At 52.2% G+C, this 22,620-nt stretch overlaps 1 long non-coding RNA gene across 2 annotated transcripts; it reads right to left on the bottom strand.

The window, feature by feature from the left end:
- Positions 1-178: 178 nt before the first annotated feature.
- Positions 179-22,019, bottom strand: LOC132244494 (uncharacterized). 2 transcript variants are annotated; one of them, XR_009455965.1, is made up of 5 exons: positions 20,038-22,019; positions 19,364-19,561; positions 18,394-18,643; positions 13,141-13,341; positions 179-5,373 (listed from the first exon to the last, which is right to left on the bottom strand). It is a non-coding gene; the product is annotated as an uncharacterized LOC132244494 (long non-coding RNA). The 2 variants fall into 2 exon arrangements; XR_009455966.1 differs by lacking the exon at positions 19,364-19,561.
- Positions 22,020-22,620: the final 601 nt, after the last annotated feature.

Here is a 22,620-nt window from a genome sequence, read left to right as displayed (position 1 = left end):
TGTGCACCTAGGGAACACTACATGAGTTACACAAAACTGGGAATGGGCTCTCAGGTACTATGGCAACAGGAAGCATATCAATAGACACCCACGCGCAGAGTGTTTGCAGACTGTGTAGCTTGAACAGCTAGAATACAACAGCTTGTTTTAACTACTGTTTCTTGAGAAAGTCAGGGTAGTAGTTTAGCCCTGATTTTATTTTTAAATCCATGCCAGAGCAGCACGTAACCTTTCTGATGCCACATGGGTGTTGTGTGTGGGCACTTCCACCCATTGTGTCAAAACAACATTATCTAGGCAAGCAACAGAGTGACTGCCAGACCCACAGTTGTCCATGGTAACGTGGTGTGATAGTCTTTACTTAGATGAGCATGCACACTTTCTTCCTATGCCTCATTCAGTGCACATGACCGCCGTGCTAGGGGATGAATCCAGGCTGGGTGTGGCACAGGAGGATTTTGCTTGTAGGGCCCCTGTCTTGTCTGGTGCAGAAACTAGGGAGTGAATGAATGAGATGGACGACAGTGGGAAGAAAAAAAACAGTCTTATGGTGAAAGCAGCCTGGGAGGACTGGCTTCTCTCTCTGTCTCTGCCACAGACTTCCTGTGTGGAGCTGGGCAAGTCACTGAACCCAAGCTTTGCAAAAGGTGGCTGCTAATTTTATGTTCTTTGCTTTCTAGGTGTTTTGCCACCCGAGGGTCTAATTTACAGAAAGGCTAAGCTGTCACGTATGTACCTGACATCAGGAGGTATGGTGCATGAGGCATCCAAAATTTACAACCTTAACAATGTTTTTTTTTTAACCATGATTTCCTATAATATCTAGGTAGCTACAAGGATCACTTCCTCTATTGCTATAAAGCAGCCAGCCCTGGTAAAGGAACAAGGGGCATAAAGCTCTCCTATGAAGGGTGGCTTAGCCTGTATGTAAGGGGCAGGCAGCAGCCCCCCCCTCCCGGCAACCTCCCAACCTGCAGTTTGAGATGAGGCAGCTGCAACCACCGAGCTGAGCTAGGACTCATGAAGAACAGTTGCACAGCACCATCTAGTGGCTCACAAAGCCACCACTTTGGAAAACACCCTGGGAAAAGCATCCTTTCTTGGGTCACCTGAGCCAGGTGCAGCATGGAGGCAAATGTTAGCAATGCTAGTTAAGGAAGCTGTTGGCCAGAAGTGCTAGTGCTCTACAAGCAAACACAGACTAGGTGGTAACACAGAGAAAAGCTCCCGTTGCCAAATCAACAGCGCTGATGACTCTCCCACGCCCAGCTGGCACTAGCCAGCTCCCTGCTAGCAGATGGGGGAGCAGAATCTCTTGAAGAAGGTCCCGCTGCAGTTGCTGGGATGGTCTCACTTTAAGTCCCATCAGACATCACACGTGCACAGGCAGTGTCCAGAACATCCCTTGTGGGCACAGAGTCACTCACTTCCCTTCTGGATGCACCCATCTCTGGGTGAAACCCAGCAGCCATTTCACAACATGCAAGAATGCAGGACAATAGTTTTGGATGGAAAGGAAGAACACAATCTTCCAGCTGGAACAGCAAAGCAGGGCTCCTTAGGTGGGCGCACTCCTTGAACCCCTACAGTGGGAACATCATCAGGACAACAGAAGGATTATGGCTGTTCTTGTGAGATGTGCCCACAAATTATGAGAACCCCATCTCTGCAAGATGGCAGAGCTCCGTGGTGCCCTGTGGCTGGCTCAGACCACCACCTACTGGCTCAGGTTGCTCTCGCAGCCCACCTTGCAGGCTCCTCAGTAGTCTCCCAGTTACTGGTTGATTCAGGCTGTGCCTGTTCTGCCTGTGAGATCTGCTATGCTCCCAATTCAAGGCACCCGGCTGGGAGAGGTAGCATGGAGCGTGGATTCTGGGAAGTCCTGTCAGTACCCCCTCCCATCTACCACTTCCCCCTCCAAGCGAGTGCTTTTGAGAGATGCACTTGCTGACTAAAGTACAAATCTGCATTTGCTGCACAGATCCCTGGGGAGGCTACAAGGCTGAGGTCTCTCATTCCTGCTATGCATCCTGTGTGACCTGCAAGGCGGTACCTGAGCAGAGACCAGTGCCTACGCCAAGCAATTCAGGCCAAGGCATGGGCACTGTTCAAGAGGCCCCATTCTGTTCATGGCAAACACTCACATCAGCAAGCTGGTTCCTCTCTCATCTTGCAGAGGGAACAGAGGGGCTGAGAGGGGAGCCTCCTGGAGAACAAGGCAGTAACCAGGGAACACATGCTAGTGTCAGCCAAACCTGGAGCCAAAGCTCAGCACTAAGCTCCTTTCCTAGGTCTGGGCCCTCTCTTCTGCCTCTTACTCTTGGTCCCATTTGAGGTTTAGACAGTGAGGGGTGTCTGACATCTGGGGCAAGTCCCCACCTCTTGCCACCAGGCTACTTCCCCAGGTCAGAGGGAGAAGTGACTTTGATGGTCACCTCAGGCCCAATTCCAAAGTGGAGGGAGGAGAAAGAGGCAGCTGGTGAGCTGTGAGCTTGCAAGGGGTCCTGAAAAATCACGCATTTCTTGTGCTCCAGGCTGGTTCAGCATGGCCAGCCCCACAGCACCTTCTGGGCATGTGCTGGGCAAGACAACTTCAGTCTGCTACCCTAATCAGCCTCTCCACAATGTAAGCGTTCAGAGTTCTGCCTCGCTTCTCGCCTCCCACCACTGTGTAGCTGTGCTCCATCCCAGTGAGGCTGCTGTGCAGGCCAGGGCCCCATGACTGCCACCCTCTGAGCTTGCAACATACTTTGAGGTCCTTCCCCATGGAAGATGCAACAGGCCTGCATGATGCTATTGCTTAACAGCATCTACTCAATCACAGCAGAACCCTTGGTAGAAAGGAGCCATGAACACTGAGCGAGGCATGAATTCCTGTCCAGATCCTGGCAAGCCCAAGGGAATGGCTCCAGAGGAGGTCACGGGGTGCATCACCCATTAAACTTGGAGTCACGATGTAGCCCATCCCATGGCCTCCTGTGCTAAAGCCTGGGCTCATGCAGGCTTCCCCATGTGGCTGGGAAAGGAGCCCGAGGCAGCAGCCGGAAGGCGCAGTGCACCACTGGGGGGCGACACAATCAAGAAGCTGAAGACTGCAGGAGACTGGGAAACTTCTGCTCCCCTCTGGCCCAGGTAACTGTTGACCAAGTCCCCCCAGTGCCCCAGCCCCACTGCCCACCCATGCAGGGTCGCTTGGGGGACCCACCGCTTCATCTCGGCACACACAGGAGAAAAACAAGAGTGACTAATGACCAGTGACAGGGGCATCATTTTTTTTTTCCTCATCCAATTTGTCTTCAAGGCTGACACCAGAGAAAACCCCAAATTGCAGCTCATGCCCTGCACAGTTTTACCACAGTATCCTGAAAAAAGCATCTGGTGAGCTGATAGCGGAGGGGGGCTCCGGGCTGGAGCCCCTACCGGAAGCCCAGGACTGGCAGCGGTTGAAGACCCAGGGCATCTGCTAGAGCGTCAGACAGGAAACTTCCTAGAAACTCTGAGGGCTCCCTGGGCTTCTGCCACTGTCCCTGCAGACAGGCAGGCATGTAGCCTGCCTTGCTTGGGGCATCAGGAGCCCTGGTGGCACTGGGCCTTTCAGCCCAGGCCATTGAAGAAGATACTGGTGGCATTTGTCTATGGGGACCTGCACACCTCATGACACACAGAGGTAACCCAAAGGCTTGTGTGATGCTCTGAGTAGGGATAGCATCCCTTCTATGACATGCCCAGGAATCTGCCAGCACAAAGGGGACTTGAGTTTGGGCAAAACGTCATCCATGTTTTGTGATGTTCCAGACCTTGACTAGAATCACAGACCAGGCCAGCTGGGATGACGCCAGCGGCCTTGGAGAAAGGATGGCTGAGGAGGGGCTTGGAGGAAACTCATCGTGTCATTTCCATGAGTGACCATGTGCCTCTACTCATTCCCCAGGCAGCTGACCCCTGAGGGATGCTGCTGTTCCACCAAGGCGGCTGCAACTTGTGGGATGTTTGTAGAGCTCTTCCCTCAGAGCCACGTAAGATGGCTCTGAATCCCCCATGCAACAGACCCGCATGACAAAGAGATGGAAATGGAACAAGGAAAAGGCTCCCGACATGGGAACGATCCCAAAGCAGCATTTGCACTCCTGTAGCCTCTTTAAACCGCAAAGGATCCCAAGGCTTTCTAAAGCAGAAGCAAGGTAGATGGCCGCAGACCTGCAACCACAGAGACCCTTGCCAGGGTCATTCTACACATAGCACAGACTCGCATACAGCCAGGAACATCACTGCCTCTTTTCTGAGAGGAAATGCTGGTCAAGGCATCAAGCCACCCCCTGTCTGATCATCCTGCTCCATAGGTGGCTGCAGACCTTGCTTTTCACTGTCTCTCCTGGAAAGAAGCACCTTTAACCAAGCTGCATCCCATGGCACTGCCTTGCTATTGCTGCAAGAGACCCAAATTCTTGCGCAAGACTCAAATCTGTACCCTGACTCTTCTCCCACCAGTCCATCTCCAGTTCCCTCTGGGGTAGAGAATGTGTTTCCAGGGTGGTCTTGGACCCAGCCCAGGCCTGAGACATGGAGGCAAGAGCACAGAGTAGAGTGACAAGACAAGGCATCTTTTTAGGTTTGGAAGTGGAGGGAATTCTGTGGCTCTTGATCAGTCTGAGGGGGTAACTCAGGCAGGTTTTCCACATGGCAGGGCACACTGGAGTCACTGTCTTGGAAGAAGCCAGAGAGCCCAAAGCTAGGTGCTCTGGGAAATACATGACTCCCTCACACCTCATTGTGCATTACTGTCCTGGCCCCTCTCCCACTCACTGCTCAAGCTCAGGTTCCCCCTGCAGCATGAGCAGGGAGAGCTTTGGTCCCATTTCATTGCAAAAGCCCTGTTGTAATGAACTGACCTCTCCCACAGCACAACGGTAATCAGGGAAGGTAAGTGCATCACAATGAGGGGGTCAAAGCCACCCCTCTGGGTACTCCCTTTACAGCTGCTGCCTTCCTCACGGTCTGCCAAGGGTGGATGGTGATTACCGTCTCGCTGCCTTCCTCACCATTAGCCCACATTGTTTCCCTGACACCTGGGCTTCTAATACAGCAGCGGGCCAGGGGAGATGGTGCTTTGGATAAACAGTGAACAGTCAAGGGCTGGGGAGGTCCCATGCCCCAGTGAGTGAATACCAATCCTATGCTGTGCAGTTGATTCTCTGTCCCTCGCTGTTGGCCTCCGTGCCCCAGATCAGATCAGCAAAGGGTTCTCAGCCAAGACAAGCTTGTGGCTTGACCAGTGAGGAGACTCTTGTATTTCTTATCTTGTCAATCTGCTGGCTGTGGGGCCCTCTCTCTGCACAGCTCAGATGTACTGCATCCAACACAGCGCCGTGATGCCTGAGAGATAGAACAACAAACTCGAGGGGGTTCGTAGCAGAGGAAAGCAGGCATGAGGCTTGGAGGATGTGAACTGTGAGAAAGGACTGAATGAGCAGACTCACAGAGCTTGGCAAAACAGCAGTGCAGGGGCAGGCCATCAACCCACCTATATGTGGTGAAGGCAGGGAGAGGGATTAGGTAGTGAGTACCAATGATTGGAACAAAGGGAGGGAAAACCAAGGCTGTGCATTGGGAACAGCATCCTGACACAGCAGTTTACCCATGGAAGAGGCTCCTCCATGAAGGAAACTCTCTCTATTGATGCTTCTGTTCAGTTGGTGATTGCTCCTTTAAGTTCTGCTCATCTCTGTCCTTTTAAAATTGTTCTTCTAGTTTTAAGTCAACCAGGTCAGAGATGGGCAACATGGTTTCACTGCACCCAAAGTCCTAGGCAAACCCTCCTCCATGGCCCATGTCACCACCATTGCTGGCTCCTCTACTCCACAGGCAAAGCCCAGGGTAAAGACCTGTCCACTAGCGACCACTGACAATGCATCCAAATGCTCCAGGGCTTCTCTGTTGACAAAGAGGATTCCCTCAGATGTGAAAACCACTCTGCCCTCCACAGTAACCTTCAGCACATGGCTGGATCACAAACCTCTTCATCGCTCTGTGACAGATACCTACCCCCTTCCCAACAGATGGGAAAAAAAGTCACACTCAGGATGTGGCTAGCAAATATAAAAGAAACATTCTGTTCTGTTCTATATTGGTTCTTTTGCTGTCCTCATCACTGGAGTATCCAGCGCTGCCTTAAGCAGCATGACTAACATCTATCATGGGTTTGCTCTCTCGTCTTTTTTCCTGAAGGGGGCAAATACATACATGTGCATGCACACACACACACATTACAATATTGTTCGTCAGAGAAGCTAAGATCACAGAAACATAGCTTACTTCTGAAGAGGAAGGAGGTGAAGTTGTGATGGCCTTTAATTCCATATGGGAGTTTACTCCATGGTCTTTGGGAAACTCTCATGCTATACAGACCAGCTTTATAGGCTCCTTGTTCTAATGGGTCAAAGTGTCAACCACAGCCATCAGATGAGATATTTAACCAATCTTTTAGATACCCTGCACCCAGGCCACCGAGTTCCTTGAAGATAAGTCTTACTGAATATGGAACAAACCTCAGATCAGATAAGACCATCTCAGGCTTGAATCATGGAAGAGCTTGCACAGACCTAATGCTCACAGAAAAAAGGTAGAAAAGCTGTTTGTAGCAAACAATTTGTGTAGTGAAGTTAGCCCTGTTTTCTGTTTTACTAATTATCTACAATGGATGTTGCTTTTTACACTTGTATTCAATACTCCTTAGCATTCAAAACACAATTTGTGCAAAGAGCTCTCCATCTAGATGCACAGAGATTGAAACCTAGGCACTGTTCAAGCAGTTTTCTTCTGACTGCACCTGGTTATTCAGGGTTCTTTATTCACATTATGTAACCCACCAACTCAGCAATAGGATATTGCTTCTTGCCTGCAAACTGCACAAGTCTGTCTGTACCTGGGTGGCTGGCTGGCACTTCCTTTGCAAGCGAGGAACACTCCTCAGGGCATACTGATTTCCCAAAAGACCAGCCATTTTCTAAACTTTGGGTAAAATGACCCAAACTGGGATGGAGCTTTGTAGAACAGCAAACAAGCCAGGTCATGAAGCCAGTTGAATAGAAAAGGGATTCAGATTCCTCAAAATGTCTGTTATGCATTTGCTTCATAGCCTGCCCAGCTCTTGAGAAGAAAACAATAAAATTACTAAGAGCCTGACCTGCAGCCTCTCGGGGGCTGCCTTGTTCATAGAAATCACACCCCTAAGGGCACAGCCCTCTTCTTTACTACGTGAGAGGAAGGATGACCTTATGGAAAAAGCCCAGGATTGACTTGGGTCAAGTTCCCACCTGTCAGGGGGAGATAACAACTGCGTCTTTCCCTCACTCTCCTTCTCACGTAGTAAGATGGCCAATTTGCTGGGGCAGGGACTTGTATTATGTGTGCGTGTATGGCCCTTGCCACAATGCCTCTGTCTCTGCTGGGTTGACCAGATGCTACTGGCACACAAACAGCAACAATGCTCCAGAACTGTGACAAACCATAAGCATGGTTGGCCTAGGATTTTGAGAAAGGCAACAAGAAGGTTCTCTGCAAAGACTCCCCCACAGTAAATACCTGCTTCCCTTAGCAGTCACCATAGTGAAATCTTTTGCTGTTGTATGGAATTTGGATACTGATAAATGCAGTGAGACAAGACAACCGCTAGATGTCCCTCCAAGACAGCCTGTGGAACGTGGAACTGGCTGGTGCCCGTGGACCAGCATCTTGGAGCTCACTGCCTAACCTCAGGACTGCACTGGGTGTTGCTGATTAAAGGATGAATTAGCTACACCAGGGATACCTCTACCAGCCCCTCACAGCCCCTGCCCAGATTGCTGCCCAGAGCAGGAGGCAAACAAGTCTGGGTCACACCCTTCCCAGTGCTGTTATTAGTCATGATGGTGTTGTGGCTACATTTGCTCTTCCTCAGGCTGGGATAAGCCAAGTCTGGGGCTTGTGGATGAAGTGCAGGCTGACTCCATTCCCCAGTGCATGCAAGAGGGATGGAGACAACTCCTCCCTTTCCTCCCTTCAGGGAGAAGGCAGACAGAAGCTGGTGAGGCTGGGTGTGGTACAAGGGAGGCATAGGCAGTTGAAAGGGAAAAAGGAATGAAGAACCAACCTTCATCTGGGCCAATGGAAAGGCCAGGAAGCAGGGGAAGCTGAAGATGCCCCACACCTGTCAAAGGGAGGCAGTATATAGTGCATGAATAAATGCACAAGGCAGGAAGAGGTACCCAAGGCCCAGCATTCAGCAGAGATTCCAGGAACAAAACCATGCCAACATGGGGCAGATGAGGGGTGCACAGGAGACATCTACAGAGGGAAGCACAGAGAGAGTGGGAACAAGCCCTGAAGGAGGCAAATGGGGAGAAAGAGTCAGGTGGAAAGGGGCTGGCAGGAAACTGTGAAACACATGGTGACTACTCACCTGGCAAGGGAGAATTGGGGAACTGAAGGGAGGTGCATGCTGCCCCCCAGTGAACCCAGCCACTCTCATCTTGCCAATCCCAAAGGCCCCATCTGTGCTTGAGATTCAGCAGCCAGCACAGCTGCGGCTGTGCCAACCCTACAGGGAGACAAGGGCACACTGAGCTGATTGGGTTTGCTGCAAGCCTTGGGTGCAAGCCCCTGGTTGCTCCTGTCTACAGGTTCAGGTTAGCAGCAGCGAAAGGACCCCTGTTTGCTGGTCACTGGTGACTGATTCAGGTCCATTCCCAAGTGCAGTCAAGGGGGAAGAGAAAGTACTGAGACGGAGCCAGGCATAAGTTCCCTAGGGAGAAGGGAGGAGAGAAATGATACCATCATGAAGTGAAGGCTGGGGATGGAGCAGCTGCTGTGGATCCACTTCAGAGTCAACATAGAGCAGACAAAGGGAAACTGCTGAGGGGTGCTTCTAAAAATTGCATGTCCAGAGGCTGATTGAGAAGCAGCAGAAAGGAGCTGCAGTAACACCCTGGGAATAGGAGAGCTAGAAGGCAGCACATGTGTCCAGTTGGAGGGTGCAGGAGGGGCTGATAACAATCATAGCAGCGCATGGTGCTGGTAGCATCTCTCATCCTGACAGTGCTAAATGAATCCTGGGCAGCTAGGGCTCTTGGTCTGTGGCTGGAGCCTGGGCAAGGTATGTGGCTGGGCCTCTGCTCTCAGGACACCTGGAAAGTTTGGATTTGGACTCTGGAGAATCAGCAGGGATCCCCTCAGGGCACACTGCCACAAGATGGCAGGCGATGGGCACTTCCAACATGCATGCTTGGATCCTTAGGGATAAACAGCAGTAGCAGCCCAGGGATGCTGGAGGTGGTTCATAGATTCATAGACATTAGGGCTGGAAGGGACCTTGAAGATCATCAAGTCCAGCCCCCTGCCCCAGGGGCAGGAAATCAGCTAGGGTCAAGGACCCCAAGCAAGATAAACATCCAAACGTTTCTTGAATGAGCCCAGAGTAGGTGTCTATACCACTTCTGGGGGGAGTCTATTCTAGGCCTTCGGGGCTCAGACAGTAAAGACATTTTTCCTTATGTCCAGCCTAAAATGGTCTTGGAGGAGTTTATGACCATTGGTCCTTGTTATCCCTCAGGGTGCTCTGATGAACAGATGTTTCCCCAGATCCTGATGCACACCCCTGATGTACTTATAGGAAGCCACCAGGTCCCCCCTGAGCCTGCACTTTTCCAGGCTGAAGAGTCCCATGGCTCTCAGCCTCTCTTCATCAGGCCTATTCTCTTGCCCTCTGATCATGTGCGTGGCTGTCCTCTGGACTCTCAAGCTTCTCAACATCCTTCTTGAATTGTGGAGCCCAGAATTGGATGCAGTACTCCAGCTGCCTCCTCACCAAGGCTGAGTACAGCAGGAGGATGACATCCTGAGATTTACTTGAGAAGCATCTGTGGATGCAAGCCAGAGTCTGGTTTGCTTTACCAGCTGCGACATCGCATCGGTGGCTCATGTTCATCTTGTGGTCAATCATTATCCCCAAGTCTCTTTTAGCCATGGTGCTAGTGAGCGTAACACTGCCGAGCCTATAAGCATGCTGCGGGTTTAACAGCTCAACCACTACTAGGGAGAACCATGGACCTCCCAGCTACCTGTTCTGGGAAGTCCAGATTCCCTGGGGCCTTATTGAGTGGGACCATGGGGTGCTGCAGAGGTAAAGCAGCAGCAGGGCCAGGCAGCACAGAACATGTGGGCAGAAGCAGCATTTTCCTCCCCATCCCCCCCCCCCCCCCCACTGGTGGTATCTGTTGGATTCTCCCAGCCCCTTGCTTCCTCTTGTGCCTTTTTTTTCCAGTGGCTTGTTGACAATTCAGACATTAATCTCCCCCATTCTGGTGTCCTGGTCAGGTTCATTTTTATCGTGGTTCCGGTCGTGTCGGGTCAGGCTTTCCGGAACCCTGGAGGGCCCCCGCACGCCCGGTGGCAGTGACATCGCAAGGCCCTGCACAGGCTCCTGGCAGGCACCTCACAGCCTCTGCTGCCACCAGCAGCCTCCCTTGGCCCCCCGCCCTCCCCCAGCCAGGCCTGGGCTCCTGACCACATCAGGATACAGCACAGTGCATGAATTCCGGCCTCACTTATTTCAGAGCTCTGGTCAACCGCAAGCGCAGTGTGTTTCACAAACACATCACAACCGTGTGGGGAGGGCTGGGGCCTGGGCACTAGTGCTTAACGGATGCTAACTCCTCACTGGAGCCCAACAAACAAGCTCTCCTGCCCAACCAAACTGACCCCTGCAGAAGGACTCCTAGCCCTGCTGGGAGGCTGCTGCCAGGGCTGAAATGACAGATGTGAGGCATGTTGAACTACTCCAGGCCTCAGCTTGAGTTGCCACACATGGGATCCCAGGTGGCTTGTGTGCTGCATGGCCCCTGGGCACAGAGAGACCAGCTCTGCCACCATCCTCCAGCTCAGACAGGTCATCATTGAAATCCTGGTAGTGACTGTGGTGTCATTTGGACATACCCCAGCTGGCTTCAGACCAGCAGCAATCTAGCTGCAGCTTTGGAGCTCAGTGTTGATTAACTGGCCACATATTTCCCCTGCTGCTTAGGGGAGTTTGCAGTTCATGCTCAGCTCTGTCTTGCCAAGGCTAGCCAGCCACCAGCACCCAAGCTAGCTAGTTCAAAGCCAGCTCAGGCATGCCTACACTGCACTGCAGTCACCATGCAGACACACCCTTCAAAGCCTGTTCTACCCATGCAAGTGGACTTGTTCAACTTCACATGTAACTGGCACCTAAGCAGTTAAGCCTCTACAGCTGTATGTGGAAGCTCTTCCATTGGTTTAACCAGGCTTATGACACTCGAGTCCTTCCTTAAATTTACAGACACAGACTTACTCGAGACAACTGCTTTCAAACAGATATAAAAGAGCCTCTCTTTCCCCCACATCTGCATAAGTTTAACTAAAATGATTTAACTAAACCCAGTGAAGCTTGTGTGTGAGCCAGCCCTCACCTGTAAGCTATTTGCTGCATGCAGTCTTGCCTGATAGACAGGGAAAGGAATTGAGCCAGTTAGGGAAATGGTTCCCTTTATAGTATCCTGACTCACCAGATGTTTGCACCCTCAGCAGCCTGTTACTACAGCATTGCTGACTCTGTACCTGGGATCATCTCCCCACACCTGCCACTGTAGCCTTGTCACAATTGGCAGTACTGGCTGGAACCACCTCTCTTTTGCAGTACTTTAGTTACAGCCCAGAGATAGTCCATGCAGCTGGTGTTGTGCATGGGGTGAGAGCACCATCCAGTGGCCTGTTATGCATGTGCATCCTCTTGACTACGCCTGCAAACTTGGCAACCACTCACCCTCTATAGCATGACAAGCCTGGTGAAGCCTGTGCAGGGACTGTGATGTTGGCAGCCCAGGAAGAAGATGCATTGACAGGGCCGAGACTGCTGGGGTAGGTAGCAGCACAATGAGGTGGAAGCGTCCCCCAGGAAAGGTGAAACCAAGCACACTGCGCTAGTGCCCCATGGATGAGGCCAGGGATGCTAGAAGCATCTCCTGGGTGCCAGGCACCAAAGGCAGTGAGAAAGTGTGGGAGTGCCTCAGGCTGCACAGTGGCCATGTTTCCTTCTCCATGTGGCCAAGTAGAACAGGACAGGTTGGAGACTGGGGAGGAAGGAAGAGTTTGGAGGAAGAAAACAGCTGCTGAACTTGACCCAAGGAAGGATTATGGTTGAGGGATCTAAACACTCTTTCTAGGGCAGCTCTACCACCTAGTTATTTGTACATAGCTCGGACATGGCCTTGGCAGTCACTTGTGGTGCAGTTATGCTGTTTGAGGTCACCATGGCCACTGGTCTAAGCCCTGATTTATATTGCAGCAGAGTCACTTGGGGGGGGGGGGGGAGGGAAGAGCAGGAGGGGAGTAAACAGGAGGGGAGGGCATCACAGTCTGCTCAAAGGACTGTGCCAGACTAAACAGGCTCTGCCTACAGCTTCCCTTTGGGCATCACAAGCAGAACCCCAGCCTCCCTCCAGATCTGACGCTCCAGTTGGGCTCCCCCTGCTCACAATGCCATGGTTAGGGAGAAAGACTCCACAGCGGGAGCCCTGCTGGCGGCCCAGTGGATGAAATAAAGCAGATTCTCCCTTCCAGCCCTGCAGTTGTGTCTGCCCCAGCATGGATAGGAGCTTGTTAGTGCCAAACTGCAGAGTCAGCGGATTATGTGCATTAGGGTAGACTTAGGCTGGACAGTGGCCACGTTTCCACTCTAGTGAGGCTCAGGACTCCTTTGTGCAGGGATCTGTACAGATGTAGTGCAAGGCTCCCTCTTACAGTCCAGAGAGACTGGTGGGGCCAGAGTTAGGAGTCACACAAAGGTCAAGTGACTTGCCCGAGGTCTCACAAGGAAACTGTGGCAGAGCCAGAAACTGAATCCAGGTCATTGCTTTAGCCACAGGGTCAACCTCCCTACTTCCTGGGTGGAACATGTGGGCAGAGACCATGCTGAGTAAGGCAGGGCCTTGCTTATGTAACTATCAGCCATGTCTGCAACCAGCCAGCCATGGGCTCATCCAGCCTCTGCTCACAGAGCTGTCACCTGTGTGGAACTAAGGACAGATCTTGGGAAGCAGATCCTGGCTCTGACTGAAGCCTGGGAGCTGACTCGCAAAGCAGCAATACCTGTAGTGGGGGATCCAGGGCTCCTGGCATGTGTGCAGGCACTGGGAAGTAGCAGCAAGGTTGAGGAGAGACAGTCCTTCCCCTGGGATGTGTCCTGTCTTTCATCTGTGAGGTGTCTTCTCTCTGAGGTGCCGCTGTCTCTCCTAAATTAAGGGGGGAGGCTTTGCCAGGCTAATCCGGCCAAACATCCTCTGCTGGAACCTGGAGAAGCAACAAGAAAGGTCTTTAATCACTTAATCCCCATAGGGCAGGCCAAGCAGCCCTGCTTTGATATCCTCCCTGTCTCAGTTTGGCTCACCTTTGGGGCAGGAATGGGAGCCCTCATCCCCCTGCTGTCACATCCGCAGCGAGCCTCGGGAGCTGTCTGTCACCACCCTCCCTGCAAAGAGCTCCAGGTCAGAGCTCTGTGCTTCTTATGTAGGTCCTTGCAGAAGATTTGCTCCCACACGGCCTGGCAGCTGTTGCCAGGTAGTAAGTCTATGGACGACATGGTGTCTCTTGCCCTTACCACCTCCCATATCTTGTGGTGGTTTACCAGGGTTGCTAGGGTAGTGCCATGCAATTTGTATTTCTCTTGAAAGTGCTTCAGGATCTTGTAAAACCATGGGGAATCCATGGTCCATGGGCTCCCGTTGGAGGTTGTGTGCACTTGCCACTGCTGCAGCAACTGCTCTGCAAATAGACCTGACCTGGCAGGCAGCCCACCAGGCACTCCCCATGCGGGCATGGAAAAACAGCACAGGGCAGAGAGGTCCAAACTGCCCAAGACAGACCTGCTACTGGCAGGCAGAAACAATGGACCACCTCTTCTGGGACTGCCCATATGCCAGAGAGGTGTGGAAGAAAGTCCGTGCACTCCTGGTGGTGACAGGTTTCAGAAACCTGAGCAGGGAAGCGGTTCTCTATGGGCACCAGGCCATATCCTGCTTCAGGTCTGCCCTGTGGAAAGCCAGGAACTTGCTTATAAACAGACACTCAGACCCCACAGTTGAGGACGATATTAAAATGGGACTAAGAGAAACATACTGGTACTACAGGAAGATAGAAGAGGACAACGGGAAAGCAAAGGCAGACCTCATCTGGTGGAGAGGGGTCTGGCATAGACTTATTCAGGAGTAGACCCTCTGAAGAAGGCAGTGGGTGGGGGGTACAGGTATGGAGATGGGTGCGCGGGTGTGCGATTCAGTGAACATGCGAACTGTGTAATGGGTTTTTAGTGTGCTTTGAACTGCCGAGCTGCCACGTGCTTTGAGCTGCCACAGGGGCCACTTGGCAGAGTGTTGGAAGTGGAGTTATTCATAGATTCATAGATGCTAGGGTCAGAAGGGACCTCAATAGAACATCGAGTCCGACCCCCAAATATATATTTGGCATTATATATATTTGTGAAAAAAAAAAGAGCTCCAGGTCAGGGCAATACAGAGCCCTCAGGCCCCCTCCACTATGCTCTGAAGGACTCTCTGCCACCCCAACCCCTGGACAGTTTGTTAGTGCCCAGGCTGGCACTTCAACAGGAGATGCAAGACCCATAGGAAAGCCTGAGCTTCACAGGGACATAGACCCATGTGTCAGAGCCCACCCCTGCTGTGCTGTCTAGTGACCAGAAGCTCCATGTGCAGACACTGGCAAGTATCTAAGTTACATCTGAATGACCTGGGCACCCATAGGGCACTGACTGAACCCCCAGAGTCCCTGCTCAGTCCAGCCGAGAGGGGTCTCAATGCCATCTCCTCTTCAGAAGACTACACAGGCCACAGCAGCACAAAGTGGTGAGCCCCCACAGCCCTGGAGATACCAATATGTACTAGCTCCCTGCCCCCTGCAAAAGCCTCCAGTGCAGTGGATGTTTCAGATGGGTCAGGCTTAGGGGAGACACAACCTCACTATTCAGTGGTCATACAAAGAGAGCAGCTTTGGGGTCTCCCTGAGCCTGTGGCTGGGGCCAAACCAGCCCTGGATCTGGGCAGTGTAAGCTGCATCTCCTCCACCCCTGCCACAGGCCTAGCAGGGCCACACAAGGGTGAATGCCACCCTTCCCTCAGATGCAGTCTCTGTCTGCCTGCCTCTCCCTCCCCAATGTAGCCAGGTTCCCTCAGGACACGGGCTGCAAACACCCTCCTAATCTGGGTCTCCCTTTTGGCTCACGAATGGGAGATTTGTATCTTGAGTGGAAAGCCCTCAGCACTTCCTCTATTGTCCTCCCACGTCAAGGCAAGCCTGAGTGTGGCAGCCTAATTTACAGCCCCGCCAGTAGGCAGAAGCCGCGCCAGCTGGACTCAAGCCCAGCCATGAGGTGGCAAAGCTGCCGCAGTGTGTGCCTAGAGCATCAGGCAGACATGACACCTGGCTGCTCCCCTTCTGAGTCTGAAGTTTCTCCCTCTTCCAGCCCCGCTTTGGCACCAGGAGAAACCAGAGCAGGGAATGCCACTCTGTGCTCAGAGAGAGAGCTTGCAACCCCCAATGCTCTTGTGCCAACCCAACTCTAATGTCTCTGTGCCAACCCAACCTCAAAGCCCCTGTGCCATCAGGGGCACTTGTGGGCTTTTTCCAGAGCAGGTGGCACTGGAACAGCATCAGGGCAGACTTGTACTGTGTGTGGAGTCAGTTGCCAGCTTGCCCTGGCATGAGGAAGCTCATTCACCATGGCCCTTGCAGCTCTGAGCCATTAACTGAGTGGTCATTCACTTCAGCTGTGGCAATTGTGCAAGTGACCCTGGCTCTCCTCAGAAAGCCAAGGAATGGCCAAGACCTGTCAGGACCTCTCACATAAATGTGAGGTTGGATCTAAAAGATCTGGCAGCCCCAGGGAGATGGGCCACAGCACGTCTACAAACTCTCAGGACTGGGGACCTGCAGGGCACTCTCAGCAGGGCCTCCCCCAGCCTTGGAATTCACTTTGCACAGTCTGATGGAAGCCAAGTTCACTGAACCATGGGCCAGAGTAAGAGGTTGGAGCAATCATGGACTGCTGCTGGAATGCTCTGGTCACGCCGGCCAGGTACACACGTGTGGCCCCTGTTATTCTGGTAGCCAACCACTTTGCACACCATCATGTGCTTATTCTCACAACACTCTCTAGCCCCCTGAGCTCCTCTCTCCATCTTATAGGTGGGGAACTGAAGCCCAGAGAACCTAAATCTATATGGTTTCCCTCCAAAATAAAGCCTACCTGCTTGCACCCAACAAGACAATTAGGCAAAGACTTGTCTGCATTCAGGGCAAGAGGGGAAGGGGTCCTCTGGAGCTACCTACTCTGCCTTTTTGCTGGTCCCTGATATGCCCAGGCAGGAGTGAGTGGATAGGCAGTATTCAGGAGGGCACATGTTGCCCTGACCCAGGAGACCCAGACAAGAAGCCCCAGTGGGCCAGCAGACAAGTGGCCTCAGGCCCCCCGAGGCTGGGGGTGTGACCTGCATTTGGGCCCATTCATCCTCTTTCATAGGGTTCAGTGGAGAGGCAGGGGAGTACTCTAGGGATTGTCAGCTTACTACTGTGGGATGGGATGCTTGTTCACCTTGTCACTGTTATGTCCGGATGTTCTGATACCACCACGGAGCTGTCAGACAACAGTGACTTTTGGTCACTATTGAGTGGAGCTGTTCACCTACAACAGCGCTAGGGATGATGCAAAGCCCTCAGGAGTCCAGCAGAGCCCACTGGCTGTGGGTCTTCCCCTGCAGACTCCCCAGGTGAAATGCTCACAGTATCAGACCCTGGGATCAGAGGTGAAAAATTTTGTGTCCATTACCAGGTCCATGGAGCAAGTAGTCAAGCTGCCCCATAAGCAACCACCCATTCACTCTAAGAGAGGTACTAGTGGTTCTCATGCACAACAGAGACTTCCTCTGAGCAAAGGCAGCACCCAGCATGGCAGCCTAATTTACAACCCAGCCAGCAGGCAGAGGCCTTGCCAGCTGGACTTGAGCCCAGCCCTGAGGCAGCAAAGCAGAAAAGGCAAAAACCTAGTCTGGTCTGAGATGGATGGTTTAGATCCAAAAGGTTCAGGCACTTCACATCATTCTGGGCTGAAAATCTGCAAGGAACAAACTCTGTGATGAGATTTTCAGGTCCTCCTGGTGCTACACAGGCCTTGCATAATCAGAACAGTTTCTCAGTTGGATAACACAGTAAATACCTTCCCCACTGTTGGCATCACTTTGGTGCCACGTGTGACTGCCAGGCATGGGATATGAGGTGTCATTGCAGGCGCACAGATGAAGTACGTGCTGACTCCCAAGGAAACTGGCAATGCCATTGCTGCTGCATGTGGTAGCTCTTATTCCCCTGTCTTTTTCCTCCGGTCCTCTTATCCCTAGGTAAAGCCTCAGCAGAGCCCAGACGAAAGCTGCCTTGGAACACAGACAGAAGGCGACATAGATGAGAAAGAAAGCCAGCCCTGATCTATAGGGAGAGAAGACAGTGGCTTGGAGAAAGCAAAGATTGACTCCACCTAGCACATCCAGTGCAGAGGGCAGCCCTGCAGCAAGCTTGTCCAGGACAGGGCTGCAAGGATGGGGAGATCCCATGGTGCCACCCTGACTCACAGTGGAAGAGATAGGGAAGTTACTAATCCTTCAACTTCAGAGAGACCTGGGAGGTTTCTGCTCCCCCACCCACCCCAAAGGAGAAAGCTCGGCAGGGAGTCTGCAGGGTGTAACACAAACAGGAAACATAGGCAGGGCCCAGCCCTTTCCAGCTGGGAGAAGAGAAAGCGACATGCTTTGTTTTAGAGAATTTGGATGCACTGGCTGCCTGAGCAGGGCCAACATCTCCGAGCATCACAAAGCCTTGCTTTGAAACCCCTGTGTCTCCTCTCCCCTCCTATAGACACTGGGAAGGCTGCACAAAGGTGACAACATCTCTTTGCTTTCCTGGTTTCCTCCTCCTCTGGGCCAGACCACCCTGCAGCCTTGTGGACCACCTCTGTCTGGGCTTCTGAGATGACTGTCTTACTCCCTGGCCTAGAAGGGCTGTGCAGAAATAAACCCAGGTCCTGGGGGAGAGAGAGTTTTTTACAGGTTGGCAGGAGGTAGAAATGCTGCATAGGTAGCATGAAGGGAAACCCAGCCAGCTGAGACCCAGAGTGGAGGCATGAAGTACACTGCCATGGGGCCTCTGTGGCCCCATTACCCCACTCTGGTCCTGCCTCTCCATTCCCAGCCTGGAGTGGGGATTGAAGGGGGCTCATCCCCTCAAAGAGGCATGGGGCTTTCTTCCCTCCCTGGGAGCACCAGCCCAGGGAGTGGTACTCACCCCAGCAGATGGAGTCTCCTGCTCAGGTCAGTGGGCACTGCTCTCTTCCTGCCATACCCAGTGTCCTCTGTTGTGCAGTGCTGATGAGGCCTCCAGAGCAGCAGGTCTGAGGGTAGCACCCCATCGAGCTGAGTGGGGCAGGTGAGTCTCTCTCATCTACTGTTTCAGGCTCTTTCAAGCAAACCTCCCTGCCTCACTGCCGCCGGGTTCCTGTCCAAGCTTTTTGTAACAAGGAAGGCCCCAAGTCTACCTAAAAAGAAAAAAAACAATACAAAGTTGAGGTTCTGCTGCAACACCCTCACTCCAGGAGCTGGAGCTATAGGCACAGACATGTAGGGGCTCAGACTTCATCTCCTCCTCTGTCCCCAGGCCAGTGAAGGTTAGGAGTGCTACAGGAATAGAGCACAACCCAAGGAAGGGTTGAGCCTCTCACTTGCTCAACAAACAGTCCTGTGGCCCACTAAGGACCAGCGCTGGAAAAAGAGTCCAAGTCAATCAGCTGGGTGGGGTAAGGGGCTGGGGTGGGGAAAGAAAGCTGGGGAAAAGGATCCCTAGGAATGACTGAAATGAGGGACAATAGCTTCCCCCCCAAATAACAAAGACCTCTGTCCTGCTATGCAGTGAGGCTCCCATTAAACAAGCACTGTCAAAAGAAGAGTCAGCTCTCATGATGGTATGTGGTGTTTTTCTTAAAGACCTGGCTCCAGGAGCCACACCAACAAAGAAGAGCTTTTAGAGTTTAGGGAGGTTTCTACCCCTCAGTGTTGTAGAGAAGAGCCTGGAAACATGACCCCAGAAAGGCTTAAAAAACCCCTGAGAAGACAGTTCTCCTTTTCCAAAGTTATTATTTGGAGAAAAGAAGCGTTGTGGTTTGTAAGTCAATTTGCATGGTGTTCTAGGGCCGGAACACCTAGTCTTAGCAGTAGGCTTGAGAAACTTGCACCATATGGCAGAAAGAGCTGGGACTTACCAAGCCCTTCCTGTGTGATGTAACAGACATTAAAGTCCACACCAGAATGCCTGCATGGATTACTCACAAAGAGGCTGCTGTAGCATTGGGCAAAATGGCAAGGATTCCTTGGGCAGATGCCAACATTATTAATGACTGTTATTAAATATTTAAGTTAGTGCCCATGATGAGCAGGCACTGGCCTGAGGAGCTCACAGCCTAAGGACAAAAGGAGATCAGAGAAAGGGAAACAACAAAGACAGAGTTTACATACAAATGAACAGGATTAACTGCAGGCAACCTGGCAGAAGTGGATTTTTCACAAGGCTATAGAGATGGACTTGGATGTTTAGGCCCTGGTGCCTGTACTCCTGTATGCCACATGGGGGCACAGTTGGCTAATGTATTAGCTGTGTTGCCTTTTTTTCCCAGGCCCAGGGACAGGCATGCAGCTGCCCAGGCTGCTTTCTGCCCATCATCCTCACCCAGGAGATACACTAGTGATGGTCACACAGACACGTCAGGCTGGACAAAGTAGGTTCTCAACCTATTTACAGTGGCAGTGGGACATCTGAGCAGGGGGGTTGAACTAGATGACCTCCTGAGGTCCCTTCCAAGCCTAATTTTCTATGATTCTCAATGTGGGGATTCAAGCTAAAAGCAAATGATTTTAAAGGGGGAATTTGAATACTCACTTAATGGTTTGTTTGGTCCTACTGTCCATGCTTCACATGCTTCCTGTGAGGCATACCACTCTCTCCCACCATAAACAAGGCTTCAGCCAATCTGCTGGTGGTTATCTGGAAAGAAAAAATATTGTGGCTCAGGTGCTACAACAAACAGGTTTTTGAAGTTAAGCTTCTACACTCACACATAGTGCCCTAAATTAGCAGCTTCATCTCCCAGAGCACTGCATGGTCCTGTAGGTTCCTCTTGCCTTTGATGACTAACCTCTCTTTGTAAGTACTAAGCAAACACCAGCATTCAGGAGAAGGGTCTCACTAGGAGTAGAACGAGAGAGAGGTCAGGCTACAAAATTGCAGGTGGGTGTCCGGCTCAGCATACACTTCTCCCCAAGGTTCAGGCAGGTTTTGCTGGGGAGGCCCCAAGGACAGCCCATCATTAAGGAGAACATGTGGGTGATGTGCTGTTCTTACCTACAGCCCCACAACTGAAATAACTCTGTGCAAGACAGGTGAAGCTTGGACATGAGATGGGCCTGAGGAAGGGACAAGTCTGTGATGTGAGCCCGGTAAGATACCAAGAGCAACATTCACCATACACAAGGTTGGGACTTCTGTCTGGGATTCCCCAGAAGATACTGGAAAGCTCCCCAGGGATGTCATGATGCCACATGTTCCCCAATTCCCCCTTGAGAGGTTCTCATTTCCTAGTGCTGTATAGGCTTCACCCTGCATTGCCATAATCTATGCCCTGGGTCCTGTGAAGCATTTTGAGGGAGTCAGGGTGCCAGTTATAGGGAGGCTACCAAGAGTCTTCTCTTCTTCCTGAAAACCAAGCAAGAAATGCCACAAAAGATACCCAAGCTGCAGCATCACGCTTGTCAAATACTTCACATGCCACCAGTTCCATCAGCAGGGCTGCAGGAAGAAAGCCATTGGTCCAGCACAATATGTTGAGCTATTATTTCACTTGTCAGGCAGCCGGGAAGAGCAGGTAGTATGTGAACCCCCCATCCTCATTAGCAACATGCTTCAAAACCCCTCTGAATTTCAGGGCGAGTCTGGCTGTCAGGCTGTATTTAGCCCTTGCTGGTTCTGTAGAATGCCAATCTTGGAAGCCACATCATGGACATGAAGGACAGACATGAATGTCTGGGATGCTGGGTTTCATACAAGAACATCCACAGGCCAGGCAGAAGGGATGGAGTTAGGGGAGCTGATGGGCTTTAGGACAGTGGGGGAAGGCTTGCTGAAACACAAGTGGTCCCTGATAACCAGCCCATGGAGCTGAGGGAGTTACAGCAAGATGGTTCTCAGGCTCATGCCTCCTTTAATCTCCTTGAAAGCCCTGGCAAATGGCAGGGGGTTGCAATTCAGTTTCCACGAAGATGGGAAGAGGGATGCTCTTTACTGGAGCTTAGATGAAGCCTCTGTTACATCTCTGCATTAAGCTGACAGCAGCTGTGCTAGCAAACCTGCTGTTGTGTAAGACCTGAGCTCAGCTGAGTGACACCCAGCAATGCCAAAGGTGACATAGGGCCAGCGGGTGTCAACAGCCACTTCTCCCTCGTGAAACCAGGGGGTGTTGCGGGTGAAAGGCAATGGTTTACCCCATACTTGCATGAGGGGACAGGCCAAGCAGCCACGCCAGACTGTCTGTTATGGAGTAGGGGGCCTAAGAATAGAGCCCCCTTCTCCACCCCGAGCTCATGTCACCTGCTACTGGATTCCCTCTGAGAAGACACCACAACTCCCAACACACCGCGCCCAGCTGATGCTGGAAGGGAGCTCACAAAGCGGAGGGGCCGATCAGAGAACAAAGCGTCCTGCGCAAAGCCGGCTTTCAGGCTGGCTACGGTTGCAGGCTTCAATTGCGCTTCGGTGGTGGTTGTCTTTGATGCGACTCAAGTAGCCTTTCTTCCCCCCGAAGTCTCTGGCACTCATGGCCCTGCAGCGCGTATGAGGCAAAGAATGTATCCTGTCACCACGGCTGCTTCCCTTTATTTGAAGTGTCTCGCTGAGGTATCTTCCAATGACATGCTTCTTTCAGTGAGAATTATTTCCCTCTGCTTCTATCTGTCATTGCCTGCTCCCCCCGCCCCATCAGCCTCCGTGCTCCCCGCATGTCCGAGCAGGTGTGAAGACAGGCTGGCCCTTTGTGTGGAAGCCTTCTCTGTCCCCCCCTCTGGGCTCCCTCCAGTGCTGTCACTTTTTTCTCTCTCTCTCCTCCGTCTTGTTTTTCAACAGAGCGCAGGGCTCGCTTCTCCTGTCACCTGGGCCGAGGCTGTGCAGCCGCACGCCTGCTCTCATCTCGCCTTCCACAAAGGGCATCCCTGTCACTCTGTGGAATTAGAGACATACCTGGATCTAGGGCTTGGCAGATAACACAGAAGCGAGCTGGCCGCAGCCAGGGGGAACCTGCCGATAGCAGAAGCAGAAGCTGGGCTGGTAAGGGAAGAGGTGGGCGGGAGCGAGAGGCCCCTCTCTGCTTTAGCTTCTCACCAGCTCCCTGGCCTCAAAAGCTCTTGCTCTTCCTGAACCCGCTGGTGGGATCGTAACACCAGAGGCGCCTGCAGAAGAATGTGGGGATTCTGA

Source organism: Alligator mississippiensis, chromosome 12 (assembly GCF_030867095.1).
Source record: "Alligator mississippiensis isolate rAllMis1 chromosome 12, rAllMis1, whole genome shotgun sequence".
NCBI lineage: Eukaryota > Metazoa > Chordata > Crocodylia > Alligatoridae > Alligator > Alligator mississippiensis.
This window is presented reverse-complemented; position numbering and strand designations above follow the sequence as displayed.